Source organism: Coptis chinensis, chromosome 3 (assembly GCF_015680905.1).
Source record: "Coptis chinensis isolate HL-2020 chromosome 3, ASM1568090v1, whole genome shotgun sequence".
NCBI lineage: Eukaryota > Viridiplantae > Streptophyta > Magnoliopsida > Ranunculales > Ranunculaceae > Coptis > Coptis chinensis.
In genome coordinates, this window is record NC_141458.1 from 118,839,087 (window position 1) to 118,853,356 (window position 14,270).

The window sequence follows — 14,270 nt, forward strand, 5'->3', positions numbered from 1 at the left end:
GTCCACAAATTCACTCTCTTAAATTAATTGGTGATCGTGGGCACACATATATGTACTGGACAAGGTTTGGTATTTAAAGGTACTCTTAGTGCTAAAAAAGGGTACATTTGCATTTTTTGTACGAAGGGTGGAGCTGTTGTTTTTTTTAGGAAGTTTTAGTTTGTTGTGGCTCATCGGACACACTTGTTTTCATGCAATCTGTGGCTTTTTGCATTTCCCATTTGCTTTAGGAATTTTCACGGATATTCTCACCCTCCTATATGTCACGTGTGAGTGTGTGAACAATTCCATTGTCTAGGGAAAGTTAAATTAACTGCAGAAGAGAGGTAAACTTCTCCACAGACACGTGCTTGACTAAGATGTACACTAGTTTTAGGAACTAAACAATGGTAGAACAATAAAACTTATGACCCTGCTGCAACATATTATAGATTTACTATTTCTTAATGAGCTCTTGGAGTTACACTACAATTACCCGTGGCTTTATGTATTTTTTTTGTTTACGTAATTTTTCCATTTCTAATTAAAATTACCTTTTAGCAAAAAAAATACAAAAGTTAGTTTTATTTGCCTAAAGAACACAATAGTTTAAATAGAGTGTGAACTTTTATTAGCGTCTTCTTAAAATTTATGGACATTGCAGCACCATTTACAAAAAAGTATTAATCTTCAATTCTTCATCATATGATGAGAACAATGAGTAATTCTACACTAACACAAGAATTGACATAGTTGACCAACACACTGAGATGGACGGCTGACGTGTTATGGCCACATCAGCAAAAGTCAAACATACCCAACCCCGAGGATATCCTCATAGGGACGAGGTCGGCGACCGTTGGATGTGTGATCCAACGGTTTAGAAATATAAAATCATCTCATTTTCTCTCATCCTTTTTGCTTTTGATTTTCACACCCTTAGATCACACATCCAACGGTCTCATGGTAGGGTGGGCAATGGGCGAAAGTCGGCTAGCCCGCCCTAAACATTTAAAAGCCTTTCGGTTATTAGAGTCGGGCGCCCCAAAGTCCCCATAGGCCGGGGTCGGGTCACAAGTCTAAATTTCAAGCTCCTAACCCTACCCTAAGCCCTCTTTAACAATTTAGGGCGGGTCGGGCCGAGCCTATATATTTTCTTCTTTTATCGTGATCGTTTTAAAACTCATTTATATTACAAAAATATTTCAAAGATTTGCAAACTCAAAGTCCCACCACTTTGAAATTTGAATAACAACCAATCTAAGAATAATTTTGATAAGTCCAACAATTTAAAATGCATATCTACAATCTAATAAACTCAAGTACATATAAACTCATATTTATATTTCAAAATTACAGCTTAAAATGCACAAGACACATTTTGGAATGAGCTTTCACCGACATAACCGCTTCTTCAGACTCAAATCTCACCAAAATTATATTTAACATTGAAGAACACAAAGACAAATAAGATTATGGAATTGAGTTTTTACCGACGCCAACCTATTTTTCATTAGGCCGCCCCAGAGCTCATTATTGTTCTTGGCGACTAGGTTAGGGACGGGAGTTGTGAGGAGGTGTACGTGAGTTTGAGATAGTAAACAATTAGGTTTACAAGTTTTATGATATAAGACAAGTTATTAGAAGTACCATACGGTAAGTGATAAATTACAAACAAGACTTATTTTAATTGAAAATATGTAACAAGGAGTTGGATAGTTTTAGTTGATATTTTATAGTGAAATTATAACTAGGGCTTGGTTAGGGGTCGGCCTATGCCCATGCTTGAATCTTAGCCCCGACTAGGGGTGGGAATTTGGCCCTAACGACCCTAACCCTACCGACCGATCTCGACCCTAAGCCCTATAAAGCCCTCACAACTAAAGCCCTCACAGAGTTTAGGGCCAGGTCAGGCCGGCCCTACCCTAATGCCTTCTAGAGGCGGTGGCTAGGGCTAAGATTCTAAAACATAGGCCCGACCCTAAACAAGCCCTAACCAACCCTCGCTTTCACACTTTCACTATAAATACACATACCATAATTGTCCAACTCTTTGTTAAATATTTTCAATTAAAATAACATCGTCCTTCAGTAATTTATCACTTACACCCAAGTATTTCCAATAATTTGTCTTATATAACAAAAACTTGTCAACTTAATGTACCTAAGAACAACAATGAGCACTAAATTTAATAAAAATAAGACTTTATTCATTTGATCATCAAGTCAAAGTCCATAACTTATTATTCTCAATTTCTTTTCCCACTTATTTCTTATAAATTATATTTTTATTCACATCCAAGCCAAGTCTAAAACTAAATATTTTCTTCCACACCATTAAAGCAAAATACGTAGCTGGACATTTGTAACATTAAAACCAAAAACAACCTTTGTCGGAAAAAATGACATTTGTAATCTTAAACCTTTCTCCATCACTTGTTCAAAAGCCAATATTTTCATTTCTATATACAAAACTTGAATCACTTTTAAATTAGAAGAAAGATAATATTATATTTGTTTGAATCTATTATAGAAATAATTTATGATATTACAAATAGTTTAACAACTTCCACGACCCTTTAACCAAGACTATTATGTTTTCTTCTTTATATCTATTACTATTTCCTTTTAAAATGATAATATAATTATTTGTCTATGTATTTCAATTTAAAATGTAATTTTAGTGAGGTTTAGTACAAGGAAGAACAAATTCGAACTCTCGATGATTTCCGGCCATTAGATTGTGGATGTGCATTTTAAATTTTTGGACTTATACAAGATTATTACTAGATTGGTTGGACTTTGAGTTTGTAGATTATCAGACATTTTTGTAATATAAATGAGTTTTAAAACCGACCCCGAGTAAAAAAAAATATATAGGCTCTACCTAAAGCCTTTAAAGCATGGACCAAAATATCGCCGATATATCCGATATATATCGGTATTTTGGTACACCGACATCGATATTTCCGACATATATCCACCGAATATAGAACCCTTTTTTTCCCGATATATATCGGAATTTTCGATATGAAACTTTATATCGCCGATATAATCGATATTTCCGATATAATCGATATATATCGGTTGACTTTTTGACCATTTGAAAATATAAATCCGATATTTCCAATATATTTCCGATATATATCCAATATATCCGATATATATCGGTTTTTGGGTACACCGATATATTGATCGATATCGATATTTTGGGCCTTGCTTTAAAGAGGGCTTAGGGTAGGGTAATGCTTGAGGTTTAGACTTGTGACCCTACCCTATATGTCGACTTTTTTGGGTCCGCAAATAATCTAAATATTTGAAGCGGCTTTAAATGTTTAGGTAGGGCTAGCCCGACCGGCCCATTGCCCACCCCTACCCCCTTGCGCGCTTTTTAAGGCATTAGGGCGGTTTAGGCCTCGCCTAAAGTCCGTGAGGGGCTTTATAGAGCTTGTGGTTCTGTCGGTCGGTAGGGTTAGTGGTTAGGGCCAAATTCCCACCCTAGTCTGCGGACCCTCATCCCTATGAGGATATCCACGGGATAGCCCAGGCCTTCTTTTTATCTTTTTTAATTATTATGGGTGCCAGGGTGTATGGTGCTGGCTTAAGAGACATTGATTTAAATATTTTTTGGTGCAATACACTTTTACTCCTGCTTGATGAGTGTCCTAGATTTTCTCTCACACTCTCTCTCCTGCGCACACTAGTTTTTCTGTTATAATTAAAGAGATCCGATGAGTACACTAGTTTTTTTGTTATAATTAAAGAAATCCGATAATGAGAGATCATTCTCTCTAAATTTTGAAGAGATCAAGGCAAATAGCCGTTGGACGAAGACATTTTTTTCTCGAGATCGAGGTTATTGCATGGTCAACAAATGACAAACTACACCAAACCATATGATCATGTCATCCAACGGCCGATATGAAGTGCTCACTAAATTTAGAGAGAATGATCTCTCATCATTTGCCATAATTAAACCTGTCGTATCTCTCATCTCTTTCTCTCGAGAACTAGAAAAAGGCAGCAAGCTCAAACCCGACTCTCTCTCTGTTGAACTCAATCCACAAACAACAAGAAGCAAAATAAAAATGGCAGAGCAAGGTGGTGGGACAGACACACAGCTCTTTCAAGTCCTCGGAAGTCTCCTTCAACAGGTCCATACCCAATTCAACAAACTTTTCGAATTGTTTCCCCCTTCAATTATTATAATATTTAGTTTTATTATATATAGAATTGACATATTTGGTATTTCAAAATTTCATGTATTAGGGACTAACACACACAAATTGGGAGTTCGGCTTTTCTTTCTTCTTTAATTTGGTTTTTCAGGTTACATTAAAATGTCTTTTAAAATACCAGATAATTGTGGTAAATTCAGTTTTGTTGTGTAAAAGGTATTACAGGCAAAACGAAACCAGTCAATTTTGCTAGTTTGTTTTACATTGTTCTTACGAATCAAGGGTGTTATTTTGGAGGTTATTGAAAACTAGTTTAGAGCAAGTATGTTTGAGTTGTAACTACTAACTAGTATGAACAGAAATGGTGATGATAGTATGTGGTGCTTTCCCAGATAAGGTTGTTCTATATGGAAAACCCAGCACTTGCCCTTAATATATTGTATAATGATCATTGGATTTGTGTACGTGTCCTTTTTGTATACCGGAGTGGATTTTTAGTTTAAACGGTAAAGCGCTCGAGACTCGGAGTGCATCTCCATGACATCTCAAGAGATGGTGGTTCGAATCCACCAAAATCCAATTGACAATCTTGTGAAATACTGACCTATACTGGATGGTCATAGAATGTGCATAGATACTTTTTAAGCCTACAACTCGAGTTTAATTTGTTAAGTGGATATTACTAAAGTTTCAGTAGCTAAATTTATTGTGTTTACGTAACTTTGTACTCGTGCAAGAAGCAGAGAAATGATCTTAAGCTTGGAGATAATATTGCCTCTAGCTTGGGTGCAGAGAGAAAAAAATGTTGGAGCTCCTATTATTGTAAAAGAGCATGTTTTTTCTTCGCATGAAAAGACGTTATTGAGGGCGAACATCACCTGCTTCTGATACAATTATACAAATACCTACTAACCCACCTGCTTTGGAAGAGGAAATTCGCCACTAATATCACTGGCCGGTGGGATGACTATTAAGATTTCCTATGTTCCTATTTATAATATGGTTTCTTCCTCTTGCAGGTTTTGACTAATATTTTTCGTTCTTAGGTGATCATTTGATTCATATGTTTGAGAGCTATTTTGCGGGTTGAAGATGTATGTCATGCTGCTTTTGTTGGGTTTATGACAGGTCTTTTACAGGGGTTGTGCATCACAAAGTCGTGTGTTGTTTCTTTTTTGTAATTTCAGCACGTCAGAATATTGCATTGGCTAGGGTGTGTCTTAATCTTTTCTTCTATATTGGCTAAAGATTGAAAACAAAGTGTAACAAGTAATCCCATAATTTTTAACATAACTTTTATATCAGAGATTATATATCTCCCATAGTGCTTTAGTGCCTCTTAAGATCCTTTCTCGGCCTCTTAAAATCCTTTCAGGTCTAACCTTTTTCAGTGAAGCTTTTCCCAATTTAGTAGGATCCTTGAGAATTTTTTTGGACTGTGTCTTATCGTCAAAAGCACTTCCAGCTTCTTATGAAGCTTGCGGCCCATCATTCTATCATTCATATCTTCGTTAACTTTTTGCTTCAATTGCAGGATCTTTCTCCTTTTTTCCGTGCACCCAAGCACCCAAGCAAGAGGCAATATATTCTCCAAGCTTAAGATCATTTTTCTGTTTCTCAGGTCGAGTACAAAGTCACGTCAAATAAATAAATTTGGCTACTGAAACTTTACTAATATTCACTTAACCAACTCGAGTTGTAGACTTAAAAAGTATCTTAATTTGCACACTCCACGGCCATAAGCGGTATTTCATAAGAACATCAATTGGATTTTGGTGGATTCGAATCACCGTCTCTTGAGAAGTCGTTGAGATACACTCAGACTCTCGAGCGCTTTACCGTTTAAGCTAAAATTCCACTTCAGTATAAAAAAGAACATCTACACAAACCCAAGGATCATTTACTGGGAGAAAAAAAATGCATAATATGCCATAGTCTTGATTCAGTAGAAAAACTAGCAAAAGTTTTCAAAAGACCCAAACTATGAATCTTGGAATTTCAACTTGTGAAAAAACATACTCTTCTGTCGAGTTTAGTAGTTTCAAACATAGTACAAAATATCCTGATATATCGCGATATTTGGAGATATCTATCTAAATTTCAGATAAAGATATATAAATATCACGATATGTTCAAATATATATACGAGTATACGACTGTAAAAATCTGTGATATTTCGACAATATTTGCAATATTTGAAGATATTTGGCGATATTTGACAATATTATGTGTATATAACAATTTTATTTAATATTTACCATTATATTTCAAATAAATATAAAGAATGTATCATGATATATCAAGAAATATCTACAATATTCATGATATTTGTCAATATTTTGGATATATCAACGATATTTACATGTTAAACAATATCAAATATCCCCAAAGAGAAGGATATATTTACTATACATATCCAGAAATTGAATATCGATAAATACCCATATTCTGATATTTTATACTGTGGTTTCAAATGTCCAATTTTTTTTCAGACAATTTGTCAAACAGTTTATTTGCCTCTATGCCCCTAGCCATTTATCTCCCTCTTCTCAACTGTTACCAGAAAAAAACACATCAACACCATGTTTGGGAAAACTTACCCGCACCACAGTCTAATAACATCAAGTTTGGATAAAATTTAAAAGTTACTTAAAATTACATATTCAAATAAAAAAAAGTAAAGAAAGTGGACGCTCACGTACCTTGAGCAAGATATAAACACAACACGCCGATGATAAAAAAAATTAGTACGAAATAGCCAAATCTTTAGGTTGACTTGAGCGAGTTTTTGTAAAGACAAAGAATAAGGGACTCTTGAGGGAGAGATAGAAAATGCGAAATATTGTTTATGATTGAGTTAGAGAGAGGGGTTTGAGAAGTAATTGGTGCCGTTTTTAGAATTTGAGAAAGACGTGACGAGAGATACGAGGGTTTAATAAATCAAAAACAAAAATAAAATAAAATAAAAGACAAATGAAAAATAGGGTATGTTTGACTTGTGCTTACATGGAGTTGACAACTCACCAGCCACCTCGGTGCGTTCGTTTATTTAAATGACATTTCACCTAAAATGCGTTTTTCTTACTCTTTTCTTAACCTACACGGTTCGGGTCCTACATACCTAGCTGTTGTAAACAAACTAGCCATTTGGCCCGGCCTATGGCCGGACTTGCTATATAAATAGTTAATAACTCAAAAGCCTAAAGTCAACTTGAATAAATAATATATGTATATTGATAGCTAATGATTCATTGCATACTTTGTTTGAAGAGTTTATGTTTTTCTATTTTTTTTAAAGAGATTGCAAGCTCTCAAACCTTGATATCCTTGCAGTAAGTTAGGTTCCTGAGTTACTATTTTGGAGAGCTCTTACTTTTCAGGTTTATTTTTGTTTAAGAATGGAGATAAGAGGAAGAGAGATGTTTTTCTTTTATACTTTCTGTTTTTTTTGTTTTTTTACGAACAATTGAAAATGGCGTGGATTTGTTTTTTTTTTCCTGCAGAGGGTGACATGTCTTTATTAGAGTAAAAAGGGGGCTGACGTGTTTCACTGAGAGCATTCTTAACTACTCAGTATTCATGGTCAATCATGAGTATAATAATAGAAGATGTATTATAATGGGGTTTTAACCTATGCATGGTATAAAAACAAATAGTACTACGACTATCAAATATTTGTACTTTTTTATAATCGAGGTGGACTATTATACTTTCGAATAACAAAGGCCTTGTTTGGCATCCTGCAGTCCTGCCCCATCTTATAGTTATTGGTGACAAACGCACTTTCTACAACTAACATATATGATATTATCTTTCTCCAAAAAAAGTTCAAATTAAATTCATTATCTTTCTACAACTAACAATCATGGTAAGCATATAGGCCGGCAAAACTACTGCAAAGCAAAATACCAGACAGTGCTCATAAAAACGAAAAGTAATAGAGTTGTAGAAAACAAAAATCTTATACCTAAGAAAAGAAGAGAAATGCATCCGTCAAACAAAATTAATGGCCAATAAAAACAGAAGGCCATCACCAGAAATCAAAATGTTTCAAGATCAAATAAAAACCGGATAGACTGAAATAATGGGGACGATCCAATTAGTCGACCTCCTCAATCTTGGGGCCGACCGCTTCCACCAACGTAAGGACCATCCTCATCCATACCAAGCACCACCCATATCAGCACCTCCCCCCGGGTACATCTTTGCAATGATGGGGTTGCGATGCTCTCCAACTCTTTTATCTTGTCATCAAAACATTCCACAGGCACCAAATATTAGAAGGAAGCGAAAAAACTAAACAAAAAAATGAGAGAGTCCGGCTCTTCTATAACCAGGCACAGAAACGCCATCTCTGTAACTGTTTTAATTTATGTGCCGCTTGTCTAATACACTAACAACCAACAACACCTTTAGTTTCTCTGTTTGTTTTTCTTTTTTGTTATCTTTTTACCAATATTGTGTTTTGAGTACAATAACCCCAAACTTATAGCTTCTCTTCGTCTTCCTCAAACCCCGAACTCGTAATCTTTCTCCTCTAGGAACCCATCCCCTCTAAATCCCATCAAGGTTAAACCACAAAGTGATGAAGAAGACCTGGTCTAATAAGATTTGTGCATTTTAGATAATGTTTTGGGTGATAACTATCAAATAGATATCTTGGATTTCCATGTTAATTATGTTCCCCAATTTTGATAGGTAAAATTTTCTCGTATTTGCTTTCATTTGATTTTCTCAATATAAAGTTCACAATTCTAGTTCTCGAGGGTAGGGAATGGAGACGAATATAAAATCACAATGTTCATGGCGGAGATGGAAGCTATCGGACAAAAGAAGAGTTTCCTTTTTAGATATATGGGTTTTGTAAATACAAATCTTAAACAACTAAAAGGAAAACAAAAAAAGATCGACAGAGTCTATTGGGCAATTTAGAACAGTTTAAAAATCTAGAATGGGCCGGGTGGTGCGTAAACTAAAACAGTTACAGAGATGTATCTTTGTACCAGTTTTAGAGGAATCGGACTCAACATATTATTGAACCAAATGCTTCAAAAAAAATATGTACAATACCTAATGAAAAATATTGCTTAGTTCTATCTTTCCTCTTCCCAATGGTAGCAACGGCAGCAAAAGCAGCAGCGGCATCTTTAACTGCTAATAGAGCAGCTATAAGCATATGATAGAAACACGTACAACCTATAAGCATATGTTCGATTAAACTATATTGGTCAAAACTTCGATAGTCAAATGCTTGACAACTACATAACATAATTAATGCTAGTTCATAGCAGTGTGTGATGATTTCTGAATGTTATTTAGAAATTTTATTCTGATTTCAGACTCAAATTCTACTTCAAGGAAGGTAAAATAAATTTCAGGGCACAAACAAAAACTAAAGCCAATGATCAGATTTTAAACCTTACCACTCTTGCTTAGTCAGAATCAGAGCCCAATGATTTTTGTCATGAATTGCATTGACCTCTTCCAGTGAAATCATTTGAGGCAAAAGTACTCGAACTTCGGGACCCATGTTTCCATTATTATTTGCTATCTCTTGGCGCAATAATCTAAAAGGCATTGGACTAACATTGTTTTGTAAAAAGATGCAAAGATCAAAATTCACAAAGCTTCACCAGTATTTGCCATTTCATAATTAGAATATCTGCGATGACTGCTAGGAAGTATATGTCTAATATTATCTGCCATGTTTATTGTCTTTAAGAAGTATATGTCCTTCAGTCCTTCACAATAGGGAGGGGAACCATATCACAAGAACTGTCATCCTCCAGAATGCTCTTAATCGTATCGGAGTAGCTTAAGACCTTCTCTAACTTTGAACTTTGAATGTCTGAGCTCATCATTTTCTCCAACTTTATGACAAGAAGAAGAAAGAACATGTTTCTTACCAAAGACCCGTTGCTTTCAATGCCACACAAAGTCAGCCATGTCTGCAAACTCCTTTTCCCAAATAGCTGCACCCTTAACTAATCAATCCAATTGCAAATTAATCTGAAAGAAACTTATGTGAGAGGATGGTGGGCTGGTTTCCTTGTGCTACTTTTGGTCACCCCCCTAACCTTTACAATATACATACACATTATCCAGCCATTTCTTAAAGAATTATAAGTTACAGTTAGAGCACTACAGTACTAAATCAGTACAATCCCTCAAATTGTTGCCAGAATATTCCATCTAAAACTCAATAGATTTCATCGCTTTGGGGCTTGATGTATCCCCTGCAATAAACTCATGAGTCATACCATTTATTTGAATTGAGCTGCAAAAGCGATTCATGCTTGATCTTTCTACCATTCATTAACTTCCTCATCTTTGCAACATCTTCCCATCTCCTTTCAGTGGCATAGATGTTGGCCATGACCGTATAAACCCCACCATCCTCAGGGTCCAATTCCATCAAGCGTTGAGCTGCAATCTCTGCAACCTCAACATTCCCATGTATTAATCTACACCCACCTAGCAAACCACCCCACACAAACACATCAACTTTCATAGGCATTCCTTCTATCATCTCCATGGCTTCTTTGATCAGCCCTACTCTTCCAAGCAAGTCAGCCATGCATCCATAATGCTTGAGCTCGCGTTGCACCCCATAAACAGCTTCACAAATATAAAATCACAATGTTCATGGCAGGAGATGGAAGCTATCAGACAAAAAAGAAGAGTTTCCTTTTCGATATGTGGGTTTTGTAAATACAAATCTTAAACAACTAAAAAGAAAACAAAAAACTATTGGGCAATTTAGAACAGTTTAAAATGCTTATCTATTTTGGGTGTGGAACCGGATCGGGCTCGTAAGAATCTAAACTCTTTTCTGATACACATCTAATTACTGTCGGGAGAAGAATAAGAGAGAAGTTTGAAGAGAGGAGATAAGATTTAAGAAAGAGTTTTTTATCTGCTTATCTATTTTAGGTTTTTATGTATTTTGGGCTACGAACAATTGAAATCGCCAAAAAAGGGCGTAGAATTCATTTTTTTAGATAAAATCTAATGTGTCAGGCTGAGAGAAAAAAGGGGGGCTGACATGGGTCACTGGGAGCATTCTAAACTACTCAGTATTAATGGTCTTTGATTTGCGTGGCTCTTATTTTAGAAGCTACAAGTGGACACGTCGCTTATTTCCTAAGCTACTCGGACGTTACTGGGTGCAAAAATGCAGAGTCCGATTGAAGTAGTGGCTAACAAAGTCAGTTTGATTCAATGCCACAAAAAATTTGAACTATAAGGAGTATTCAATGCTACAGGATTTAGTAACAAAAGTTATATGGCTTCCCTTTCATTTAATAGGTTAAATTTATTCTGCGTAACACATGAATAAATCCTTAAACGGTTAACTGGATTCAGATGATCTTATAACTTGCATTACTCCTTCAACTGGCTAGTTTTCAAGGGCAGAAAACAACTACGTAGTTACCACCACCAGGGCAGGTAAATGTACTTGCTGGACCATCTTGACGAAAATTATAAGCATCTGGGCACCTATCCGTGAAGAACCTTGAAAAATTAGTAGGTTCACAGCTGCCTTACCCATTGGTGCAACAATACTCATTTGTCCCAAAAACAGTGCAGGGGTGATTGCATCCACCTGATGCTCTCAACTCATTTGGACATTGCCCATTGATATCAGCTGCACATCTTGTGCCCCTACAACCACCTGTTGTTGGGCTGAAATCCATAGGTATGTTAAATCCATCAACAAGAGATATCGTAAAAGTCCACGTTGTTGAATCGTAAAAGTCCACGTTGTTGAATCTTTAACACTTATTCGGCTAGAGTATTAGAGCAAGTCCAATGGGGTGCTATATGGACTGCTAAATGGCCATCAACCACCAAAATGTCATTCCAATGGGTCTGCTAAAGGGTCTTAAATTTGGAAGCTGTTATAAACCCAACCAAAGTTAAGACCTTCGCTAGTAGATGCCATAATAAGTTGTCGAAAGATGGATGACATAGTTTTTGCCGTCTGTTGGTAATTTGGAGACAGACGGCAAAAACTCCCATTTTAATTAAATGGACGGACGGCAGAAACTCTGCCGTCTATACCTGGCAGACGTAAAAATTGAGAAATCTTGTTCTTCAAGAATGAAAATTAACAATTCAAGAATGAAAATTGTCATTTTAATGTTACTTTTGAGTGAGAGAGAGAGAGAGAGAGAGGGATTTGTTTGAGTGGAGGAGTTAGAGGAATGAGGAGCCCGAGAGAAAAGAAAAGAATTGTGCGTTTTTAGTAACTGCCATATACAGACGGCATAGTGTCCGCCATCTATTACAAGTTAAAAGACAGACGGCAGAGCAACTCTGTCGTCCGTATTCCGAACTTAATAGCTGCTAAAAAATGTGATTGGATTGGTTTTTTTTTTTTTGGGCTGCCAAATATGGCTGGGCATGCTAAAAGGCCTATGTGGCACCTTTTAGCAGCCCATTATAGCAGCTCTCCATTGGACTTCTCTTAGGAGGCTGACCAAATCCTTGACAGTTCAGGAGCCCATTGCAGTCCCCAGTTTGACAGCGTCCGCGACCAATCCCATCAAAGCTGCAATTATACATCTCCAAATGGGAACCCCTGCGGTTCCAGCATTTACATTGATGGTCCACGATTGACCTGAATTGAGTTGTTGGCCACCACTTGGTACGGCTACGGCTAAAACTGTATATGAGCATTGATTTCGATTCTCAATTCTCAAAGGTGGCTGCATGGGTTACTATGAAGAGAACAACATAAAAGAGGAAGAAGCAAAGTGAATTCTTGGAGGAGCTCATTGTGAAGATGGATGAAGTAGAAATGATATGTTAATGTGTCGAGATGCAGAGGTATCTACTATCTATATACTAAAGTGGAGATTCCAATAAAGGATTTTCTCTCTCCTAGGTGGTACTCTAATATGAGAGTTAGTCTTTTCTAATAACCCCTACAATGCCACGTAGACTTCTCTCTCAATTAAAACTCTTGACTTCTTAAGAAACCTAAAGACCTCCAAATTGGCAAAACTTTATATACTATCTCCGCTTATCTCTCTCTCGAGTCTTGACTTATATATATTTTCTTGACGGGGCATAAAATATTCTACTATCACTTCTCTCTATATTAAAACAGAGTACATCTTATGTGGACAATCTCTTTTCTAGGTGGTGTATTCTTGAGACATAGGTATGCCACGTGGACACTCTTAATTAATCATAAGAAATTTCCTAATACAACATGAACTCTTAATCTTAAGAAGTTTCCTAATACAACAGAACTTTAATAAGTCAATCAATATCTGCCAAGGAAATTTTATACGACTTCAATAAGAAAATATTGCTAAATCAACTCCAAAAACTGATGTTAATAATTATCAATCATTGAATTCCTCACCAAAAATTTAGGGGATGTGAATTTTAGAAATGATTCCGGCCATATGCCCGGGTCTAAAACCTATTCTATATACTTAAGTAGAGACCTCCCTCCAATAGAGGATTTTCTCTCTTCTAAGTGGCACTCTAATATGAGAGTTAGCATTTTCTAATAACCCCTACAATGCCACGTAGACTTCTCGAGAAACCTCTCTCTCCTAGGTGGCACTCTAATATGAGAGTTAGCCTTTTCTAATAACCCCTACAATGCCATGTAGACTTCTCTCTCAATTAAAACTCTTGACTTCTTGAGAAACCTAAAGACCTCCAAATTGGCAAAACTTTCTATACTGCCTCCGCTTATCTCTCTCTCGAGTCTCAACTTATATATATTTTCTTGACGAGGCATAAAATATTTAATACGTTGATAGAATTAATCCGTTGGAAAATACCAGCCCACAATTAAAGACGGGAAGATTGGTGCTGAGTTTTTTTTCCAGAGAGAATATATAAGAAGATTCGATCAATCAATTAGATGATCCTCAATGCTGATGATTAATGTTCTCTTGGCAGCTCTTCTTGCATCTTACTCTAAAGAAACACCGTCTGTTTTAGCAGTGGAAGTAGTCATCTAAAGTGAAGCTATGGATATCAGATGGGCAGCCAGTACTAGCTCTGCCAACAGACATACACGCACAAAACATGAAAAAATAAAAAGGATTAGAACCCCAGAAAAACTAGAGCTATGAATTATGTCAC

General features: G+C 36.2%; 1 long non-coding RNA gene and 1 pseudogene across 1 annotated transcript; one reads left to right on the plus strand and one right to left on the minus strand.

The window, feature by feature from the left end:
* The first annotated feature begins 3,642 nt into the window (after nt 1-3,642).
* On the plus strand, nt 3,643-5,463 carry LOC147513636 (uncharacterized). Its single transcript, XR_015215562.1, has 2 exons — nt 3,643-4,133; nt 5,204-5,463. It is a non-coding gene; the product is annotated as an uncharacterized LOC147513636 (long non-coding RNA).
* A 6,100-nt stretch (nt 5,464-11,563) lies between these two features.
* Nucleotides 11,564-12,938, minus strand: LOC147513637 (protein P21-like; annotated as a pseudogene).
* Between the last annotated feature and the right edge of the window lie 1,332 nt (nt 12,939-14,270).